At 37.5% G+C, this 19,088-nt stretch overlaps 1 long non-coding RNA gene across 1 annotated transcript in view; it reads left to right on the forward strand.

Annotated features, from left to right (window-relative positions):
• LOC112550198 overlaps positions 1-16,317 on the forward strand; it is a 136,056-nt gene extending 119,739 nt beyond the window's left edge. Inside the window, exon 6 of the long non-coding RNA XR_003093900.1 lies at positions 12,074-16,317. This is a non-coding gene — a long non-coding RNA (uncharacterized LOC112550198). The remainder of the gene's footprint in view (positions 1-12,073) is intronic.
• The last annotated feature ends 2,771 nt before the right edge of the window (positions 16,318-19,088 follow it).

Below are 19,088 nucleotides of genomic sequence, written 5' to 3' on the forward strand. Positions count from 1 at the left end.
CCCAGATAGGACTCCTTCCCCTCCTCCCTGCCCTCCACCACCATGGGTCTGGGAGGGGTCCCTGTTCAGTGCTGGGGGGATCCTATCCCTCCTCTTCCTACCCTGCTACCACCATGGGGTGGGGAGGGTGCTCTGTGAATCTGCCTTGCCTGAGAGGGAGACTCTTCGCCTTGCTTCTCCCCCATCACTGCAGGGTGGGGAGGGGGTTTTCTATGGGATGCTTCCCAGCCCCAGAGGGGGACTCTTCCCCTTACTCCTCCCCCCAGGGCAGGGGGGAGGCTCTGTTCCATGCTAGGGGAGAATTCTTCCCCCTTCTCCTTGCCCTGGAGGGGCAGCAGGAGCACAGAGCTCAGCTGGGCAGGATGTGGCTCTGTGGGGTGTGAGGGAGGGGAAGAAGGGAAGAATTAACCCCCTCCCTGCCCACTTTGCCTTAACGGGGCCATGCCAGCTGGTGTCTCTGCTAGGGCCAGTCCCTGCTCTGGCTAGATAGCAGAGGGGAGGAGGACGCTCTGCTGTGGAGCAGAGAGCCCCTCCCAGCCTAGAGGGCATGCTGGGATGATGGGGGTGTCTGGTTTACCATAAACTAGCAAGGGGTCTGGGACAGACATTGTATAAACCAGCTTGAGCCAAATCAGTTAAGTCCGATAACTACATTCAACCAAGTTTATCTCAAACTTGTTTTGGCCATTTTGAAACTGGTTTATGTGCACTGAATGCCTGTTCTGTTACAAATTTAAACCAGTTTCTGATCACTTAAATCGATTTATGTGTAATGTCTGTCCTTAGCCCCAGTCCCCCAGCATCCCAGGATGCTTTGCACCTCTGCTGCAAACCCTGCCTTACAGAGTGGGTGGGCTAGTGTTGGCCCAAGCTGTCTGATCCAGCAGAGCAGGGAGGTGTGCTCCAGCATCACCTTCCCTTCCCCCAGCCCCTTGCTTCTGGTGCCCACTGCAAGCATATGGCTGCATCTGTAGAATCAAAGGTGAATATCTCTTCACTTGCTTATCAGTTCACTCTATGCAGCTTAGACTAACCTGCAAAACTTGAATCCATTCAGCTTTGGGCTTTTTGACTGTCTGTACTTAAGTCAGAGGACAGAGTAAAGGTTATTTGGGGACCTTAACTTTCCATAAAAGTTATAAAAGAAATAAGGAGAAAAAACTCCAGATGAGCAGGGAGTATGGCAACATGTAGGAAGAAACGAGGCATAGATATAGGTGAGATGAAGCCTTGCAGTAAGGGGAAGAGATGACTATGAAGAACAGAAAGATATTCTGATGTCAGAGGAAAAAACAGACTTGTCAGCATTAGTTCAGTTACAGAGAGGGAGAAAATGGGGTGGTTAATGTAGGCAGAACTAATTGATTTTTTTTAAAAGAACTAGTTTGTAGGAGCTAGGAGAGAGAATGAAATCATCATCCATGCAATTACAGCCAAATCCTGTCCTCATATATTCAAATTTCCCATTTATCTTGTTGGGAGCATACTTGCATCTGTGGACACAGTCTAGTTTGTTTTTTAGTTGTTAGCTGATGCTCATAAATCTGTGTACAAATAAGACCTAGTGCAAATCCTCATATAGGAACAATATTTATATATTCTTAGGGTCTGCTAAGCATGAAACTCCTCAGCTGTATATACATTTTCAGTTTCTGTTCTTTGAAAAATAATCAAAACTACAGATTTCATGAGCCTTCAATATTCAGTTTTATTTACCTCTCAAAGATTCAGCTGATTTGTTGTGTGATTGCTTTTCTGAAGGAAATGATGCACTGTAATCAATTTATTGTGTGCAACTTAAAATGTCAAGGACATTTTCATTAGTTAACTAGCAGTACTCTTGCTGTAGGGGATTTTGCTGACTTTTTTTTAAGTAAAGCTATTTTAAGGACTTGCTTCTTTAAGATATATGGTCCAGCATGTTTAAACAGAGTAGATGCTTACTATTGTCTGTTTTTAAAAGAATCAAGCCTGAGCAGCATTTTGGGGAATACTTGAGATAGAGCTCCTATGCTATGTTTCTGGTACCTTCTTTTATTGTAGAGCTGTTTTCTTTACGATTTTTTTCCATGATAAATACAACACTAAGGCATGTGTTTGTCTTGGTTATTGACAGTGCATTTCAAAGGAAGCGATCCTTGGAGAGATTAAGCATCCTGGTTCCAATAAAAAATAGCATGTAAGTGGTTAATAAAATAAAACTTTCATAGGCAGAAAATGTATTAGATCTTGTCCTTGTATGTAAGTTAATTTGATCAAATGAACAATTTTTTGTGGAACTACATGTAGATTGTCTAGATACTTAGGCTGATCTTCACTGTCGGTCGAGTTTATTTAAAGAGCTTTTCTAGTCACCTTTGAACCCAAATGATTTCTCCAGATGTACAGAAGTGAACAATGTAAAAATCTTGCTGCTTCAGCAAAACAGGATCCAGCTGGCAGGGAACTGGATCTGCAAGTCATTGGTTACAGCTGTGTTTCGATTTATGTGATGGTTGAAAAAATAAATTACCAGATTAAATGGCTAGAAAGAGAACTCTTTGTTTAGCCCTTGTGTGGGGACTGAAAGTGTTTATGGTGCTGTTTTCTACAGAGCCTTTGCAAAGTAAGCTGGACAAATAGACTTATTCAAAACTTCTCAGAAATGTTGCACATTCAGCTTTATTTCTTTACAGAAGAAAACTGTATGGTTTTGTGTAATGCTGTCAGCCAGCAACTGGTTTTAAGGTGCCTGGCCTTTGAGAGTGGCAGTAACATTTCTTTCCTTTAGGCATTGTAGTTTATCATTGGAGGGCAGGTTCCTTTAGTTAAATGCTTTAAAATGTGTTTATTGGCATGCACACAAATGCATGCAGAGCCTGTGTCAAACTCATAACTTTTTAATAGGTTTACTATTCCAGCTTTGTATATTGCTTACCTCTCACTTTGCATAATAATATTGATGTAATTGTGACTCTGGTTCACAACAATCCAGAGACTAGACAAAATGAAATCAGAATTAAATGCCAATAGTGTGGACGATAGAGTATTTTATTTTAATGTTCTAACAATTTAGGTGAATAAGTTCTTCAAGGCTGTGATTGTCTTATTGCATGATAACCCAGTCCTGAAAAGATTCACTTGCTTCATTTTATGCACATCAAGTACTTTTGTTGACTTCAGGAAGACTACTTGGTGTGCATAAAGCCCAGGATTGGGGGCTATGCTTTGCTAGGAAGCATGTGCATCTTATTGCTATATAAGATGCCAATCCCCCAATGCATTGGAAGCCCTCAGTTCTTACCAACAGTATTGTGAATTCAGGATGCTCAGTCATTAATTTTTGCAGTGAAATCCTGATCCATCTGAAGTCTGTGGGAGTTTCCCCTATAGAGTTAAATGTTGATTCATGCTGAACAGTACCCTATTCAACAAGTAGGACTACTTGTGGAGGATATGGTACTCAGTGGCTCTGTCTACACATGCGCTTAACTGCAGAGTAGACTAATTAGCTGTGGAGTAACACATCACTGTCTATATGTGCAATGCTGTTAGGCCATAGTAAACTAATTAATGCCACCATAAAATAGTACTGTTGGGGACAGTACTATCTTACAATGGGGTAATTTACTGTGATTAAACACATGTATCAATGCTGACCACAGGTGTAAATTGTTCCTGGTCAGCCTAGCCAGTAGGGAGCCACACTCTTGCCTGCCACCTAGCAATGTGGCTCTGTACTTTCAGTACCCGGCCAGCCCTTCTGCTGTCTGATGCCACCACCCAGAGCCCACGGCTGACCCCCCATGTTCACTGGTAGCAGGGCAGGAGTGGCCGTAGCATAAATTGTTCTGCCCTGGCTCAAACTGCTTCTGTCTTGGGCACACATGTAGATGCTTTACCTAGAGTAGTTTACTCTGGCTCAAACTGCTCCAGAGTTTATTGCTTTGAATTAATTGCACATGTAGATGCACCTAGTATCAATAAGAGTTTTGAAATATGGTTAATACTACTACTAGTTTTAATAATAATAAATGCTGAATTTTAAGAACAAGTAAATATATTCATTGCTGAATTATAGAAAGAAACGTACGGGGGCGAAAACCAGGGACGGTTCTATTAATTTGTAAAGCTTTAGATGGCCTGCAGCAATAATAGTTTACAAACCCAGTGGCATTTTCAGCATTTGTTTCTATTTGTTCAACAGTATTTTCCAGCACTTATTTTTAGTAGACAATTTCCTTTCATTTTACAATTACAAAGCTGTCTGTGGCAATGGAGTGATATCGGGTATATTGTATCTATTAAGGCACATTTCTAAACAAATGGATAGATTAATAGGGAAAATGATGGTTATAATTATGCTATAACTGTCATTCTATCAAGATCTAATTACTTTTCTAAATACACTTTGCACAAATCTTTTCAAATGGCTGTCTATATCCTTTTTAAAATCCTACAAAATGCTGACAGTAAGGAGAGCTAAATACCAGAACAAGAGTTCTGTTCCAAGTAAAAAATGAAATAAAACAAGTTGGCCTAGTTCCACCACAAGCCTCCTTCAGAAATACCAGGGGGAGGCTTAAAATATTTTTAATAGAATATTTCCCCCTTTCCCTCCTCCTACCCCCATACTCCCCGAGCAAGATTATTACATTAAGAACCATGCGACAGAAAGTCGTGATGATGCAGAATAAATAACCATAATGTATCAAAAGCAGACAAAGGTGTGATTGATCTGTCTGGAATTGGCAGACTCTTTCGCTGTGTCAGGCTGTTTTTTTGATCAATGAAGGTATAGCCTCTGACCCTTAAAAAAATCAATGCAATTGATTGAAAGGGAAGGGAAGTGAAGTATGAGAATGCAGGATAGACTTTCACCTTCACTGTCTTGAACATTTTAAATATTCATTTTTGCATGCATTTACCACCTTGTTTTTTAAATTCTAGTTCTAAAATAATTTACTTTTTCTCCAGTCCAGTTGTGAAAACTTTTCAAACAAACCTCTTGAAGTAATGTCTCTCGCAGTTGACGTTTGTCACAAGAGTATATCCTTTCAACACACTAATAGGCAACAAATTGTCTTTAAAAAATTTGGACCTGAGCATTATCCAGTATGCATGCATTTGAATGTGCCCTGCTCACACAGATTGTCGAGATAACTTCACTGGGATTCTCCACTTTGGAAAGTTACTCCAGTGCTAAAGTGTTTGCCGGATCAGGTCCTCTAAATGTAGCAACAATGAAATGATCTTCCAGCCTAGGAAAGTGGGACCACAGGCAGAAACAAAACAGTTCAGTTAAACCCTTTCTATCAATTGTATGTTTTCATCATTTTCATTATTTCTGTTATATATGTTCTGTATTTTCATTATAGCTTCATTGTAACAAGTTCATTATTACAGCTAACTAGCAGTCTAGCTCGTTGCCAGATCTGTATATTCTTGTGTGTAAAGGAAATGTTTTAAAAAATGTTAGAAAATATATTTTACTAAATATTAAAAAAAAAAACAGTCTGGGAGTCTCAGCCTCTTATAAGGATGACTACTCTATATTCACAAATTAGGAAAACCAACAAATCAAAAACTCAAACTTCTCTGCTGCAGTCAAAATGTGTTTTATTAGCATTTATTGTTTTGTTTTTCTCTACCAGGCTGTCCTGTCATATGTGACTGAAGCAGCATTAATCAGTAATATGAAGAAATAAATAAAGCCAGATTAAGAATTGCTCATAAATTGAGCAATTAATTCACTCAACGTTTCATGCTTTTGGACCTCTAGAAAATCAATAGGTCAAAAAATAAAAAATATAGCACCAGTTAGTTTTTTAATAAATAATTAAAAATGATTTTTTAAATTGAAAATGTCAGTGGCATACAACCAGATTGCATACACATTCATATACTTTCAAAGTAATTCAGACTACAATCATTTGTGTTGTCATATGTCTTTGTTTTAATTAAGGGCAGGTAAATTGGCAAGTCAGCAGAGACAGTAAAACAGCATTTCCCAAGTACAAAGAATTCTTGCAAACTTACAAGGGAAAAGATTGGACATTGTCCTTTCCATTTAAATAAACGCTTCTTCTTTTTCATTATTATTATTCATCTTCTGCTTCTTCAGCTCTTCCCTATAGAAGTAATTATAGAATTTTAAAAATAGATGACGAGCAAGTGAAAATTCCCTTCTCAGGAAAAAATGTTACTAGCAGAAATAACATAAAGTTTGGGGATTCAAAAAAGTGAGACAAAGGGGTAGTTTTTATTTTTTCCAGTTCATCCGGCATCTTTATGAGGTATTTATCCCCTTGCTGTTTAACAGTAAGGACAGATTTAATGAGCAACTATATAAAGTATGGTGTGTTGAATAGATATGTATATATATATATCTATATATATATAGATATGTATATATATAAAAACAGGTCACATTTACAGTTTCACTCTTAAACATTCACAAGAACAATATATTGAAAGAGATACACTGAGAGGCTAAACTATAAATCTTTTATTAATATTATCCATTTATTTGCACGGAGATGGAGCAATTGCATACCCCAATCATAACACGCAGAATATAACAATCAGAACCCAGACATCAAAATCACACATTTGGCATCACTTACATTTCTCCCTTCTTTTTAGAGAGCACATTCTAATTCCCCTCCAAATAGTATCTCTTTCTTGTCGTCCTCCTTCCTCTTTAACATTGTTTTTGTTGTTCTAAAAATATATATGCTACATACAGAAAAGAATCTTACTAATATTACAAGTCACTTTTAGCCCCAGTGTCTAAACCCCCCCCACAAAGACGCTATTGCATACTTGAATGTACTTTGACATCTGACAGCCGTGTCCAGCCTCACTGAGTGCTCATCCTTCCTGCCCCCTCCCATAAGTAATAGCTGGGGAGGCTCCTCTATTTCTGGTGGCTGCAACAATGGCTGCTGCTTGTCTTGCTCTTTATGTACTCGTACAAACTGCGTCTTTTCAGTGTGGATGTGAATGCTGTCCCCTTGTGGATGATGCTCACAGTCTTAAGTGCTGCCTGCATTGTACTACTCAGGAAAGCTGAGCAGCGTATCTGCGCGTCCTTCATCTGGTTAAATTTGGTGCCTAGCACATCACATTCATTTTTATCTATAAAGGACAGTAGCAAGGTTCCTTCTGTCTCATCCAGTTGTCAATAAAGCCCCCTCCCTGAGAGGATGTGAATCTGAAGTAATTTTTTTTCCTTACGTAAGTGATCATTTTGTCTGCATGTCTAAATCAAGGTAGAAACAAAGTTGTTTCTGGCTGAGGAAAAAGCCCCTTATTATCCCAGTCAAAGGGCATCTATACCAGGTCCAATTCCTATTTAAAAATAGATTTATTTTTTTACTTCTATTAATAAGGCCGCCTGGATCATTGAGTCAAGCAATTGGTCCTTAATAATAATATATCCTGCACAGTGCTACAGCTGACTATTGTCTTGTTTCAGAAAATGTGATCTGATATACAAGGTATAGCATAAGAGTTCCACACCCTGCTTCTTCAGGTATACTCCCCCTTGATCAATTTTCCTAGACTTCGTTGCATACATCTTTTGTAGCACGACAGACTTTGAGGTCTTATGTCTCCCTTGCTCCCCCACCCTCCTGGGAAAACTAACCAGCATCAAAATATAACTAAAGCAGTACTCTGCTGCACAGGAGTACATTTTGTCAGACGGCGCTCCTATCAATGCATGGACTAATGCTGTCTCTCCTAATAAAAACAGACCTGCAATAAAAAACCCCTGCAGTTCTGAGTGGGAACAGAGGCAATACATACAGAGGCTGATGATGCTTTGAATGGAACAGGGGCATTTTTTATTGTGTGTGCTGATGGGAATAAATCAGGTTGTAGTGATTCAGATTTTGGGATATATATTAGTTATTTAGTAACACAGGTTGGATTTTTTCCCCTAAAACTTTTCAGACATGTGTATGACAGTTGGCTAAATCACTGTTGAGACAAAACTTTTCCTGATCTTTTCAAAACTTCCACAAGACATTTAAAAAAAAAATAAATTAAAAAATCAAGGGCATTAATTTTTAAACAGAAAATATTACTTGCACAAAAGCCTCTGCTTCCTTGTTCAGATCTGACAGTTCTGCTTTCCTAAGTTGCATGGATGCACAACGTAAAACCATGGGGGGAAATTTTTTGGAACTAAAATACCCATATTTAAAAAAAAAACAACCCACAATACTTTTTAACCTTCATTCACAGACTGACAACTAATTTTTCCTAGAGTCTGCTTCACCAAAAATACATGGTTTCTAACCAGGTTTTGAGGGAGGAGCTCTACGATAGGATTAGTGAAGAGGGGTGAACAGCTTCAGCTAACTCCAACTATTCTTGTTGTATTTGTAGTCTCCAAGGAAACAGCTGAGTTGAATGTTAATTAAACAGCATTCTTTGATCCACCCAGCCACTCCCAGAGGCATAATAATAATCATATATAAGTGCACACATCAAATATATAAGGTACATTTCTAAGAATGCATCTAGCTTTGCCATATTCCCAATTAGAACATTTGTTGCTGTCGTGATCCTCTATTATTTAAAACCCAGGGAAGAAAGCTAAATTAAATCTGGATAGTCCATCTGCAAGATAGGGTGACAGAGCAAGCATAAATTCCTTTTTAGAGATGTATAAGGGTTAATGATTAGAAGAGTAGAATCAGGAAAGACCTTAAGCCCAGATCTATGACAGTGGTAATTGAGCTGATTGATTACGACATCTCGTTTCAGACGACTATTGATTTAATCTAGTCTGCATTCCCATTGGCCCCAAAGGTGCTCCCAAGTGAAGCTTCAGCACTTGAACCCGAGCACTCTCCCTACTCACTGTCTGGATATAAATTTACAAAATGTGCAGCCATTTGTAATTTACATTTGTCCCCACGTTTTTACTCAGACACTTCTAATTTCAGCAGGTTTGTGTTTTTAACATTGAGTCAGAGGCAAAGAGAATGGATGGCACAGATTATAGATGGAGGAGTAAAAAAAAAAAAAAAAGATGTGGCTATGTGGCTAGTATTTGCATCTGTTGTTTCTGATTCGCAGAGCTAGCAAAGGCTGCTTTCTGGAGGCAGTCCACAAAGCTGGGCTATCAGTAGGCAGTTTGCTGTACGCGCACGTTCAATTATTAAAATAGTAGACTTTTTTTCTGTCTGATAGCCATAGCGAGGTCATGACATTAATTTATCCAGGGTATTGTGGGTAACTATACAGAAAAAAAGCATAAAGGGCACAGATGCTGGAGCAGCAAAAAATGGATGGGTCTGAGCAAAAGGAGATTAAGAGGCGATGACCAATCTAATGTACGTATAGCAGTAAGAAGCCGGCATCCGTCACAGACTATTGATGGCAATAAGTATTTTAAGCCATGCTGTGCATGTGTTAATTTTTTTTTATACTTCAGTAAATGCTAAACTGAATGCTGTAATCCTGTATTTTTTCAGTTTCCCAAATCTGATTTCAGTCTTGCTTTTGTTGTCTCATGCTTGGCGTTCTTCTCTTGCTCTCTGTCTCTGTCTGTGGGTGTGTGTCTGTCTCTGTGTCTCTCTCTCCCTCCCTGAGATACCAGACTTAACTGTTTCCTAAATGTCTACTTTTTTTTTTTTATTAATTATCATTCTAGTGATTGGTCCTGTGTATGTCTACAAACTGGGCTTAGGATGCATTCCCTTATGGTGTTGCTTCCTTTCTCTAGTAATGGGGTTTATAATTTGTGGGGTTTATGTTTTGTTTTGCTTTTTTTTTTAACTTTTCTGCGAATGGATGCCCTTCACATTTGCTGCCACAGTTATGTTGCCAAACTGCTACCTTAGTTGGTACTGCAGTGTAGCACTGCATGCTGGGATCTGTCTCTGTGGGTAAGCTGGGAATTTCTACAGCACCAGATAGCTTTTAGAATTGGCTTCAGAATTGCGTACCACTCATTCCCCCTTTTGGAAATGATTTTGTTCTGCAAATCATGGTGGCATGGCTTTGTCTGGAAAAATAATTCAGAAATATTGTTCATGGAAAAAAGAAAAGATAGCAAGTTCATTACACTGTATAGCATGGAAGTACTTTCTATTAAGAACAAAGTAACAGAGTACAAACTCATACAATAATTGTGCTTCACAAATTTGTATAGCATGTGATACAACTTTGTCTGCATTTCATATAGCAAAGCTTTGTGTTTTGTTTTATACTGTAGGTATTATATATGTATTGCATATAGGTGTGTGTGTATACATACACACTCGGAAACGTATATGCTATGCTGTATATATATGTTACATATTATTAGTATAGGATACATATTGTGTATGTATATGGACATTATTCACACATAGGTGTCCACTATTTTGTATGTAGGATTGTACATACAGTTTCTGGTCTTTCTCATATAACTCTCTCTTGCACGCACACATGCACATGCGCACACACATGCATGCAGACACACACACACACACACACATGCACTGTTTTTATTGGGGGGTCTAAAATAAGAATGGCTAATGCCCTGTGAGGTGTGGGTTTAAAACTAGAAACTTATGATTTCAACACCATTCTGGTGATTCAGATGCTGCAGTGACTTGGTTAAAACATGGCAATTCCTGCAAACCGAGACACAACTAGTACCAAAAAAGAAAGAAAGAAAGAAAGAAAGAAAAGCAAAAAAAAAAAAAAAAAGCAATAATGTTGATTAATATTAAAATTAGTCATTTGAATTTTTAATATAAAAAAATGGATCCTAAAGGCTTTTGAGAGTTGCTGTGTCCTTTCTGCTCGTATTGATTCAAGGAAAGGAAAAAATGAAGAAGGCGTAGAATAAACTCTAAGACTGTTAAAGAATTGCTGGCATTATTTCTCTCTACATCACGTGTGAGCCTGGGTTGCCTGCTATTCCTGAGGCAGAGGATCGAGGATGAAAGTCTGTGTGTCAGAGCCTGTTTTCACAACTGCATTTGGAGATCTGTCTTATTGATTAGGAAAAAAAGGGGGTGGGAATAGGAGTGTGAGGTGAGGGGAGGACCGACTGACTACTGGCTTATTGCAGCTCAAGACATTTTCTTCCGGAAAGATGTCAAACAACTGAGACACAGCAACAGAGGAAGTAGAAAGGTGGAAAAATAAGAAGAGGGACCCTTTGGAAGAAATGAAGGCATTTCTTATGAGAGCCTTGAGGCTTTTTTTTTTTTCTTCTAACATCTGACCTGCAAGGGCTAGAGTGACAGCGTCATGCAAATGCTGCAGTCCTGCAGGTCTGAGAGAGGGTGGATGCTAGAGAGTGAGTTAATGTTAATGATGAGTGCAGTGAAAATACCAGCCGATACCACCCCCTCCACACACAACCGCTCTGAGTCAGCATCCGCTGCTTTGCCTTGCCTTTTTGTGTGTCTGTGTGCGTGTGCGTGTGTGTGTGTGTGTGTGTGTGTGTGTGTGTATCCGTGTGTCTGCGTGCGTGTGCATGGAAGGTAAAAGCCAGTCAGTCAGTGAGAAGCAAAGGTACGTTTGAGAGCAACTAAAATTCTGACTGATTTCCATCTTCAGAGCATCAGATGTATTCCCTAAGGAGGATGGGTCTATGTGATGGGGGTGGTATAATTATGTTAATGTCATATTTATAGAGGGGAGAGATTTTTCATTCTAATTATTGGCTTGAAAGCTGTGGTCAAAAATTGCTTGTAAAACCATGCTCAGTTTAAAGCAAAGGAATGAAATGAAATCTAGGGAATGCTTGATTTTTTTTTAAATTGTTTTGCTTAACTATTTCATGTCTGAGGCATAACTGATTGAATAGTGCATACAGAATGACAAAAGGAACGCTCTTATATAATGTTGCATTATATCATTGGCCAAAATATTTAAAGTAATCCAAGATGTACTGAAATCCGAGGTAACATTCTGGAGGGGAGGGTGAGGAAGAACAAGGGGCGGGGGGCAATTAGCAGATCTTTTCTTCAGCATAGCTTTCTGTACAGCTTACTTGTAAATGAATGATTCACCTGTTATACTAGAAGAGATTCTAATTTTTTTTCTTTCCCCCACCCTTCTCTTTTTCCATTTAAAGCCGAAGCACTTCTCGAAGAGCACTGAGTTTTCTATACCAGATTCTACTTCAGTGGCCAGGACCTTTATGGCCGCTGATCCTGTTTGGCTCTGGTTCTGATGAGAAAACACCGTGGATCCAGTCCTAAAGTAGAAATTTTCTTTTTTCATTCCGCAAGCAAGGCTAAACCTCGGAGAGGAGAATGAATGTGAATGCAGTTCGAGATTGTGGTCGTGTCATTAAAAGTGTTCGGCTTCCGAGCAAAATGGGAAATCCGATCAGTTGATCTTCCTGTACCAACAATATTTAAAAGTTGTATGTGGTTCGAGTGACCTGGCTCGAGCAACAGCAATCTCTGTATGTCAATATTTTCTGCGGTTTATGGAGTGAAAAGTAGTTGCTGGGTTGGAAAGGAAGAAGCTGCTAATATCAGCCTGTAGAAGGATTAAATGTTGAATATGGGGAAAAGGCAAAAAAAGTAAATATCTGCCTGAAGGCTATCGTGGCACTGAAGATGAGTTTAAAGTGCTGTCTAATCTAGGGCCCACCTTAACAGCAAGACTAAACATATAATGGGGGAATATTTAAATTAGAAACCCATTAACAAGCATTTAATCCTTCTCTAAGGCACTAGAGGAAATAATATAAAACTGTTATTGTACAAATCTATTAGAAGCAGATTTTAACTCTCATTTAGGCTCTTCTTTTTCAAGTATTTAATATAGCTACTCAGGAATCAGGATAGTGAACATTTTTCCTGTACTCTCCCCTTCCTCCCCCCCCCTCCCCCCCCCAGAGTCATGGCATATATTCTAAGAAACATTTTATTAAATCATATAATGTATTGTTTTCACTGTATGTGCATATATTACCTGCTTGTTTGATATTTTCTGCCCCTACTTGGAAATATGTTTAACTTTTTTTAAAATAGCAAGAAAAAAAAGAGTTTTACTGAATGCAATTGTGACGATACAGATTATTCGAAGAAGAATTCTACTGGATCACATTGGACTTTTCCTAGTCCCTGAGACCCTAACTTGTGAGGTTTTTTAGCAACAATCACAAGTCAGGCTCTTGGGACCTAGGCGGAGGGGAACCAGCAGCTTTGGACTTATTGATTGTTTTTCTGCGATATTAAGAGAACCAAAGGAGACATTCCTGTCCAGGGGAATTATTAATTTCATATGTTAAGAACTATTACTAAACAAAAATATTCGTATCCACTGTACACAATAAAGTGGTTTTATGAAGATGCTACATATTTGCATGTTTGGAAACCTGTATGGTACAGGGCATTGTGTAAAATCCGGAATTAAAATTTAAAACAAATGCTAGATATGTACATGAAAAGCCAAGTACTGAAGAATACGTGAAGTATTTCCAACCATGATTCTGCTATTATGGATGATACACATAGATAATTAAGATGAAGCACATGTCCAGTTATACTGCTATAGTATTTGATTTACTCTTTAAATCAGACAATTTGAACAATGATGCATGGGGCCTAGCACACCATACATTCTGGGGTATAGAGATATGAACAGACAAGAAAACTGTTGCTTAGTTTTCCCTGTAATCCAATACAGAGATTCCTTTATAGTTAACTGTCATTACTCTTTGTCTAAGCAAAAGCACAATAGGAAATTATGAAGGGTCACACTTACTTGAAACCACATTTTAATATGATAGAAAATTGATAGGTAGTGTCAAGTTCATAACACACTACTGAAATCACTTGGAACACAAGGCTCTTTACTCTTGATGTTGATGTACTTATTCTAGCTAAACCGTGAAAGCAGTATGCCATTTATTGGGTTCAACATCTAGTCTCTTCCCTCACTTTTCACCTTTATTCAGTTATAGAAACAGAATGACTTTTATGTTGTCCCCAGATGCAAAATACTTCAGTGCCCTAAGTACACAAAGATTTGGAAGGACAAGATACTTTGTAACATTTATCAATGCTTCGAAGTGCTGAAGTATTAAACAGAGAATTTAACTGTACTTCTTAATATTTTATCTGTAGTTTAGTTATGATGAATCACTTCTTGTTTCCTGTATCTACCCCAACATGCTGCAGCACCTTGAAGATGGTGTGCTAATATCAAACCTCATCGATTAAAACAAAGGCTTTACACAGCACAAGCATCTAAACAATTTGTTCATTTCAAAAGCAGTATTTTGGCTTGAGTTAATTTTTTTTCCACACATGTAGGAGGAATTGTGCGTTATTGTAAGTGTCAACCCTTTGTTAAAATAAATTATTCTTATGCGTTAGCATAATTTGTGTTTTTGTTGTCCTGTTTTCTAAAAAGACAGAAACAATGCACTATATAGTTTCCAATCAATTTGCTCAGCCTACAGTTAAAGCTTTACTTCAAATAATCACAAAGAATTTCCTTACCTATCTGAAAGATGACACAGCTCCTGATCATGACTAAACTATTCTTTTCTTCATAAAACCCTCAATCCCACCTGCTCAGGTCACTCAAGAGTTATTTGGAAATACTTCATCCATCTCAGACATACTAGTACTTCTTTTCAACAAAGACATGCTGTCTTCTATTGGTTTCTATTTATGTAATCTGAGAGGAGAATATCTAAATCTGTGTTTGCAAAACTAAAATATCAAACTAGTGTGATGCATTGATGAAGCACTTTGGTAGCAACTGGCTTACATTTTGCATTACAGCTGCTATCATTTTTTTATAAAGACAGTATTGATTTGCAAATATATCTAGGTTTTGATCTTGTGAATATATATTTTACCTATATGAATTACCTCATAAAACATAAGTATACTGTGTGTATGCACACACTGATATATAATACTTATGTTATCTAAATGTTGCTATACACTTTTCAAAATAAAATTCCTGATGTTAATTTATTTAGCAGGTAATTTTTGCTCATGCATACACATATTAAGAATTTTTAGAGCATTTATTTTTGTGTCACAAGAATGATCTTGAGCACAATAAGTTCATACTTGAAACAGAGTAATTCATTGTGCAATTCTTCTCCCATGTAAAAGGAGACATTAGACACTGCATTTTTACCTACCCCAGTCATGACCTGACAATATAAAGGTACCAAATATTTTCCCTTGTGCAATGAGATTAAAAATGCATCCAGGAAGATCCTGACTTGACTCAGTTGATGTCACAACAAAACCATGAATACAATGGCATGGGACACAATACTGGCTCTGCATTTAGGGCTTTAACTGAGGTAGTATAGTGGATATTCTGTGCCACCACTGCCCCTTGGAAAATGAGAGAAAAAGTTGGAGTACATCATCCCTTCACAGCCTCTCCCCCATACCTTTAATTAACCCAGTTCAAGCACTGCAAAACCAAGCACTGGAGTGGATTAAACCCTTTATGAAAATATATTTTCCAGTTTTACCTGGGGCAGAAATCCTACTGAGGTCAATGAAGCTTTTGCCCATGTCAGGACCCCAGGACTAAGTCCCCAGACACTCTGTAGAATGAAATTTTATTTATATTTTAATAGCATGTGAGAGTATTTATTAGCTGATTGGCAGCCTATATCTTTGGTATTTATAATTTTATATATAACAATCTATCTATACTTACAAATGCATGTATAATATACATAAATTCATTTTCTGTTGCAGTATAATATTTGTATATGCTGTATAATATGTGATTGGGGGGTAATCAGCTCAAGCTACAGTTAGGGAAAAAACAACAAAACCTCTAGCAACAGAGAGAGAGAGAGAGAGAGAGAAAGAAAATGATGTGTGGTGCATACAAAAAAGGAGTGATATTAACAATTCGATGAATTCCTAGTTGGTAGACCAGACTGAGCCAGACGCATATATTAGCGGCTGTCTGCTGCTGATGTGAGCCTGCTCAATGCGGTGGAAATGAAGGATCACCTAGTCTCTGACACCAGCTTATTTGTACGTTTTAATTTTAAAAAGGAAAATCACTGTTTTACATAAACATCTTAACCCCTGCATGATTTTCTCTTCCCCCCCACCCCATATTGTTTGCTAATTTACTGTCAACTTAAAGTGCTGTTTAGCTATAGCCCAACAAAGCATCAGTCAAAAGCAGGGGGGAAGTACTTCTCTTTTGTCTGTCATGTACAATTGGGTTATTATCATGATAATCAACTATTTTAACTTTTAATCTTCATAGGGGACACATCAATTTTTCAAAAAGTCATTTTAAAGCATTTTTCCACTTCAACAAAGACAACTCTCTTAAATGTATACCAAAAATAAAATGTGTTTACACTTCACGCTATGGGTGATTTGGTCACTACCTTTCATTAACCTGGATGTCCTTAACACCTTAATATAATATTACATCTACAGGGCAGGATTCCTTTTCTAACCTTATAAACATCATGATCCATTAATGCTGTCTAGAAGAATGTTACATGAGTCAGGGGAATTCCAATCCAAGTTAATTACTGTTGGAATTAGAGAAAAGGAAATTCTACCTTAAGTTGAGTTACAGGAATCTGCAATTACTACATTTCAGGGGATATTTCCATTCATTTGATGAAATATGTCAATGAAGTGTAACAGCAGCTTTTATACATTTACATGAGTAATGAATATCGGCACATTAATGGTTACCTAACAACATTGTTCACCATTTTAATATGCAGTGCAGCAAAAAATTCTGTTGAAAGTAAATGCAGCCATCATTTTGATTTGCCCATATGATGATTATATTCAGATCCTGACTGGGTATTTAATTTAGCACTAAAAAGCAGGCATCTCCTTTTAGGAACTAGTCATAGCCCTAAAAGGAGGCCAGCTTTCCAAGGTCAATATACGTGTGTGTGTGTGTGTGAGATTTATGAAAAATCTCTTGACGTTACACACATTTTTATTTGTTTAAAGGGGCAAGTGTTCATTCAAAAGCTAGGATCTCATATATAGTATCATCTAAATTGTATCAGTCAGTGACTAAGTAGATATAGGGACTATATTAATTTTGACATATATATTCATTTAAAATACATTCGTCTAAACAACACATCTTTGGTGGGTTATTGGTTGGCAAAATGTTTTATTGTTTAGTGTTTATAATGAGGTGTCTTCAGTTTTTAGTGAATGCTGTATCATTTCATTCCTCTAGCACTAGATTCATCTTTTTCAGGTGAAGTACATTAATCTAATAATATTAATTTGTATGTAAAACTACATTTTCCTCACTGTGAATGGGGAACAGGTGGAATATGGAGGCTACTGAGACAAAGTAAACCTAAATTTGCCTAAAACAACACTGATAAAATTATTTCACCTTTATAAGAATTTTTAACCTGACAAAGTAGTATTTAAGATTAATCACAGAAGTTTATCTCATAGGCTTTCAGGAGTTCCATCTTTTTTCTTGTTCCTGTTTCTTTAGGAATTAAGGATTAGTTTGTAATTGTGTGATAAATTAGATAAAAATAATGATGGTTTTAACAATACAAGTATCCTGTGGGAGAAAAAAAATATTTTTAAAATTTTTCCTTGTTAGCAGTCATAAAGGACTGTGATTCTTTGCAAGGAATGTGTGTACACACGCACACACTTTCTCTCTTTGCAAAGAATCACAAAATATGTATATATGTTTAATGGAAAACAAGTCAACATTGTTCGGTTCTATTTAGTTCTTTCATTTTTTAGATTAGTTTATATGCTTAAATGGGAAAGTGGAGGGGGATGAAACAATTATTTTGCAGAGACATGGCCCACCACTTTAAGCTTTTCTTGGACTGTGTAAAAATACTGACAATGTGTAAATCTCATTTGGGGGTTTTACTTTAGCAGATTTCCAAGTATTATATTAAAATATTTCAGTGATGGATACATATGAAAATAGTTGCACTAGTAAGTAACTGGATGTTGAAAGGGTTGGATGGCATTGGCACAAAGAGCCAATCGGATTTTTTTTCTTCTTCATTTAATTCCATTCACCTAGTAGGCTCCCTAAACATTAGGCAAAACCCAGTATGTGGCTAAGTTATTGCTCTAGTGTTCATCACACAAAAAGCACAGTCTTAGCATTTATAAGTTTTCTTCAGGGAGGTTTCTAATCTAGACAGCATTTGCGTTTGGGGATTACACCACAATCTGTTCCCCACCTCCTCCCCCTCTCACATGTAGCCCTTTCAACTTCTTCAAAGAAGTGGAAAAAAGTAGGTTCTTTTATTAATAGCAGAAAACAAACCGACTGCTGGACTTCCGTGGCAGAGCTCACATAATGCACCAGTGTGGGAACTGTAACAAAGAATCCTTGAATGCACTAAACATATAGTGAAGCCCCATTTAAATTCACTGGTGGAGCTTAGAGTACAATAAGTGGAAAGTTTAAAGTAGAAATTAACCATGAGCATAAAAGGAAACCGTACTTTTGTGAAGGTAGATACTTCCTTGAAAAGACTGGTTCAGAAATGTAAGTTTCAAGCTGTAGTACCTCCTAACAGAATGCACTTCTAAAATATATTCCTTAACCCAAAATATCACCATATATATTATATTAGGTGAATGTAATTTCTCATGTGCCTAAGAGTAATTCTGTTCACCTAATGTATATGTTGTTTTTTTTTTATACTAGTTTGGTAGTTATCAATGGAAAATACTTCTTAGATCCCAATCTGTCCTTTCCCCAGGGGGAGGATATAGTATCTCAAGAAACCCCTCTCATATGAGGGAAATTTCTGTGCGTCTAGAAGAAAGTTTGAATATGGCATCCCTTAAGGTTTCCAATCTGTTTGTTTGGCTTTCTGGTATATTTTTTACACACACACACACACACACACACACCCTATTCTATAAAGGATGCTGAAAACATAGTTTTGCTAAAGGAAGAACTGGGTGAATTGTTCACCATTTTCTATTAACAGATGTCTGAAATCGAAATGCAATATTAACAGTTAGAGGCTCTTATACTCAGTATCAGAGTTGAAGCCTGTGTCTTTGTCTTCATCTATTAAGCTTTCTTCTTTTTCTAACAGCAACAACCTACTCTTTTATTGTCATCATTTCCTCAGCCTCAAT

This window comes from Alligator sinensis, unplaced genomic scaffold (genome assembly GCF_000455745.1).
Source record: "Alligator sinensis unplaced genomic scaffold, ASM45574v1 scaffold486_1, whole genome shotgun sequence".
NCBI lineage: Eukaryota > Metazoa > Chordata > Crocodylia > Alligatoridae > Alligator > Alligator sinensis.